At 39.4% G+C, this 5,263-nt stretch overlaps 1 non-coding gene across 1 annotated transcript; it reads left to right on the plus strand.

Annotated features, from left to right (window-relative positions):
* Positions 1 to 1,132: 1,132 nt before the first annotated feature.
* On the plus strand, positions 1,133 to 1,240 carry LOC130942996 (small nucleolar RNA R71). The gene has a single exon (XR_009071536.1). It is a non-coding gene; the product is annotated as a small nucleolar RNA R71 (small nucleolar RNA).
* Positions 1,241 to 5,263: the final 4,023 nt, after the last annotated feature.

Genomic DNA, 5,263 nt, shown 5'->3' on the forward strand with positions numbered 1-5,263 from the left:
AAGGTATAGAAAACTTCCTAGGATCCTGCCTCTTTTGAGGTAATTTCTGCCTAGACAAGTCATCCAGTTCTTTGGTGAGCAAAGGGGGTTCATCCTCCCAAGTCTCATTTCCAAACAACTTGTCATTTAGCTTCATGATTGCTCCAAGGTATTTAGCAACTTGCTCTTCAGTGATATACTCATCCTCTTCAGAGGAAGAATACTCATCAGAGCTCATGAATGGCAGAAGTAAGTCCAATGGAATCTCTACGGTCTCATCTTGAGCCTCAGATTCCCATGGTTCCTCATTGAGGAACTCAGAGGAGATTGGTGCACGCCCATTGAGGTCTTCCTCAGTGGCGTCCACCTCCTCTCTTTCCTCTCCATATTCGGCCATGGTTATGGCTTTGCACTCTCCTTTTGGATTTTCTTCTGTATTACTTGGGAGAGTACTAGGAGGGAGTTCAGTAACTTTCTTACTCAGCTGACCCACTTGTCCTTCCAAATTCCTAATGGAGGACCTTGTTTCATTCATGAAACTTTGAGTGGTCTTTATTAGATCAGAGACCATTGTTGCTAAGTCAGAAGTACTCTGCTTAGAACTCTCTGTCTGTTGCTGAGAAGATGATGGAAAAGGCTTGTTATTGCCAAGCCTGTTTCTTCCACCATTATTATTGAAACATTGTTGAGGTCTCTCTTGATTCTTCCATGAGAAATTTGGGTGATTTCTCCATGAAGAATTATAGTTGTTTCCATAGGGTTCTCCTAGGTAATTCACCTCTTCCATTGAAGGGTTCTCAGGATCATAAGCTTCTTCCTCAGATGAAGCTTCCTTAGTACTGCCAGGTGCATTTTGCATTCCAGACAGACTTTGAGAAATTAAATTGATTTGTTGAGTCAATATCTTATTCTGAGCCAGTATGGCATTCAGAGTGTCAATCTCAAGAACTCCTTTCTTCTGATTAGTCCCATTATTCACAGGATTCCTTTCAGAAGTGTACATGAATTGGTTATTTGCAACCATTTCAATTAGCTCTTGAGCCTCTGTAGGCGTCTTCTTCAAATGAAGAGATCCTCCAGCAGAGCTATCCAAAGACATCTTGGATAGTTCAGAGAGACCATCATAGAAAATACCTATGATGCTCCATTCAGAAAGCATGTCAGAAGGACATTTTCTAATCAATTGTTTGTATCTTTCCCAAGCTTCATAGAGGGATTCTCCATCCTTCTGTCTGAAGGTTTGGACTTCCACTCTAAGCTTACTCCATCTTTGTGGTGGAAAGAACTTTGCCAAGAAGGCATTGACTAGCTTTTCCCAAGAGTCCAGGCTTTCTTTAGGTTGAGAGTCCAACCATATTCTAGCTCTGTCTCTTACAGCAAAAGGGAATAGCATCAGTCTATAGACCTCAGGGTCTACCCCATTAGTCTTGACTGTGTCACAGATTTGCAAGAATTCAGCTAAGAACTGATGAGGATCTTCCATTGGAAGTCCATGGAACTTGCAATTCTGTTGCATTAGAGAAACTAATTGAGGCTTAAGCTCAAAGTTGTTTGCTCCAATGGCAGGGATAGAGATGCTTCTCCCATAGAAATCAGGAGTAGGTGCAGTGAAGTCACCCAGCACCTTCCTTGCATTGTTGGCATTGTTGTTGTTTTCGGCTGCCATGTGTTCTTCTTCCTTGAAGAATTCGGTCAGGTCCTCTAAAGAGAGTTGTGCTTTGGCTTCTCTTAGCTTTCTCTTCAAGGTCCTTTCAGGTTCAGGATCAGCTTCAACAAGAATGCCTTTGTCTCTGCTCCTGCTCATATGAAAGAGAAGAGAACAAGAAAATATGGAATCCTCTATGTCACAGTATAGAGATTCCTTGAGGTGTCAGAGGAAAAGAAAAATAGAAAGAAGAAGGAGAAGAAGAATTCGAACTTTAATTAGATAAGGTTCGAATTGTGCATTGAAAAGGAGTAGTACTCCATAAATAGAAGGATGTGGGAAGGAGGGAAGAGAATTTTCGAAAATTCAATTAAAAAGATGTTGATAATTTTCGAAAATTGAAAGTGGAACAGAAATCAAGTGATTTTTGAAAAAGATTTTGAAATTAGAAGTCAAAAAGATTTGATTGAAAACTATTTTGAAAAAGATGTGATTGAGAGGATATGATTGGTTTTAAAAAAATTGTGATTGAGAAGATATGATTGAAAACAATTTTAAAAGATATGTTTGAAAATAATGTTAAAAGATTTGATTTTGAAAATTAGTGACTTGCCTAACAAGATAAGATATGATTCAAACATTAAACCTTTCTTAACAGAAAAGGCAACAAATTTGAGATGTTCAATCAAATCATTAATTGTTAGTAAGTACCTTTGAAAAAGGAAAGAAATTGATTTTGAAAACATTTGATTGAAAAGATATGATTTGAAAAAGATTTGATTTTGAAAAACTTTGAAAACTTGAAAAAAAATTGATTTGAAAACAAAATTCTCCCCCTAGCACCATCCTGGCATTAAACGCCCAGAATGGTATACATTCTGGCGTTTAACGCCCAAAATGCACCCTTTTTGGGCGTTAAACGCCCAACCAGGTACCCTGGCTGGCGTTTAAACGCCAGTCTATCTTCTTCACTGGGCATTTTTGAATGCTCAGCTTTTTCTGTATAATTCCTCTGCAGTATGTTCTGGATCTTCAATTCTTGGTATCATTGACTTGAAAAGACACAAATTAAAAAGATTTTTGGATTTTTAATAATCAAAATGCAATAAGAATCAAATAACAATGCATGCAAGACACCAAACTTAGCAGTTTGTATACTACTGACACTAACAATGTGAGAATGCATATGAGACATACAAAATACTTCAAGTCAATAGAATTTAGAGATTAGAACACAAAAATCATCAAGAATTACTTGAGGATCCATAAGACACATGAATGAATGCATGCAATTGACACCAAACTTAAGATGAGACACTAGACTTAAGCAAGAAACATCAAATATTTTTGGTTTTTATGATTTTGTAAATTTTTTTTTTGTATTTTTCGAAAATTAAGTGGAAAAAGATATCAAAATTTTTAATGAGAATTCCAGGAATCAGTGCAATGCTAGTCTAAGACTCCGGTCCAGGAATTAGACATGGCTTCACAGCCAGCCAAGCTTTCAAAGAAAGCTTCGGTCCAAAACACTAGACATGACCAAAGGTCAGCCAAGCCTTAGCAGATCACTGCTCCAAAAGCAAAATTGATGAAAATCAACAAGCTCTTGTGGTGATAAGTTGAAACCTCGGTCCAATCAGATTAGACATGGCTTCTCAGCCAGCCAGATTTCAACAAATCATCATGAAACTCTAGAATTCATCTTCAAGAATTTCGAAAAAAAATAAATACCTAATCTAAGCAACAAGATGAACCGTCAGTTGTCCAAACTAGAACAATCCCAGGCATTGTTACCAAAAGCTTGCTCAAAACTTGAACAATCCCCGGCAACGGCGCCAAAAACTTGGTGCACGAAATTGTGATCAATACTTTTCAAAACATAAACAATCCCTAGTAATGGCTCCAAAGACTTGGTGCTCAATACCATGGCATAAACACAACTTCGCACAACTAACCAGCAAGTGCACTGGGTCGTCCAAGTAATAAACCTTACGCGAGTAAGGGTCGATCCCACGGAGATTGGTGGTATGAAGCAAGCTATGGTCATCTTGTAAATCTCAGTCAGGCAGACTCAAATGGGTATAGTGATAAACGAATAAAGCAATAAGATCAAGATAGAGATACTTATGTATATCATTGGTGTAAGAGCTTCAGACAAGCGTATGAAGATGCCTTCCCTTCCGTCTCTTTGCTTTCCTACTGCCTTCATCCAATCCTTCTTACTCCTTTCCATGGCAAGCTCGTGTAGGGTTTCACTGTTGTCAGCAGCTACCTCCCATCCTCTCAGTGAAAATACGTCCCTGATGCTCTGTCACAGCATAGGCTAATCATCTGTCGGTTCTCGTTCAGGCCAGAATAATATTCATTGATACTTTTGCGTCTGTCACTAACGCCCTAGCCTGCTAGAAGTTTGAAGCACGTCACAGTCATTCAGTCATTGAATCCTACTCAGAATACCACAGACAAGGTGAGACCTTCCGGATTCTCTTGAATGCCGCCATCAGTTCTTGCCTATACCACGAAGACTCTGATCTCACGGAATGGCTGGCTCGTTTGTCAGGCGAGCACTCGGTTGTCAGGCGATCAACCATGCATCATGCAATCAGAAATCCAAGAGATATTCACTAAGCCTCGAATGCTTGTAGAACAAGAATGGTTGTCAGTCACCTTGTTCATAGGTGAGAATGATGATGGGCGTCAATCATCACCTTCATCAAGTTGAAGAACAAGTGATATCTTGGACAAAGAACAAGCGGAATTGAATAGAAGAACAATAGTAATTGCATTAATACTCGAGGTACAGCAGAGCTCCACACCTTAATCTATGGTGTGTAGAAACTCCACCGTTGAAAATACATAAGAACAAAAGTGATCATTGGTTTCGGCCCCAGAGAGGGAACCAGAAGAACCAAGATTCCTAAGATCCAAAGATGATAAATACAATAGTAAAAGGTCCTATATATAGAAAACTAGTAGCCTAGGGTGTACAGAGATGAGTAAATGACATAAAAATCCACTTCCGGGCCCACTTGGTGTGTGCTTGGGCTGAGCATTGAAGCATTTTCGTGTAGAGACTCTTCTTGGAGTTAAACGCCAGCTTTTATGCCAGTTTGGGCGTTTAACTCCCATTTAGGTGCCAGTTCCGGCGTTTAACGCTGGAATTTCTGAGGGTGACTTTGAACGCCGGTTTGGGCCATCAAATCTTGGGAAAAGTATGGACTATCATATATTGCTGGAAAGCCCAGGATGTCTACTTTCCAACGCCGTTGAGAGCGCGCCAATTGGGCTTCTGTAACTCCAGAAAATCCACTTCGAGTGCAGGGAGGTCAGAATCCAACAGCATCTGCAGTCCTTTTTAGTCTTTGAATCAGATTTTTGCTCAGGTCCCTCAATTTCAGCCAGAAAATACCTGAAATCACAGAAAAACACACAAACTCATAGTAAAGTCCAGAAAAGTGAATTTTAACTAAAAACTAATAAAAATATACTAAAAACTCAACTCAAACTACTAAAAACATACTAAAAACAATGCCAAAAAGCGTATAAATTATCCGCTCATCACCTACTCAGAATACCACAGACAAGGTTTAGACCTTCCGGATTCTCTTGAATGCCGCCATCAATTCTAGCTTATACCAC

This window comes from Arachis stenosperma, chromosome 7 (assembly GCF_014773155.1).
Source record: "Arachis stenosperma cultivar V10309 chromosome 7, arast.V10309.gnm1.PFL2, whole genome shotgun sequence".
In the NCBI taxonomy this organism is placed as follows: domain Eukaryota; kingdom Viridiplantae; phylum Streptophyta; class Magnoliopsida; order Fabales; family Fabaceae; genus Arachis; species Arachis stenosperma.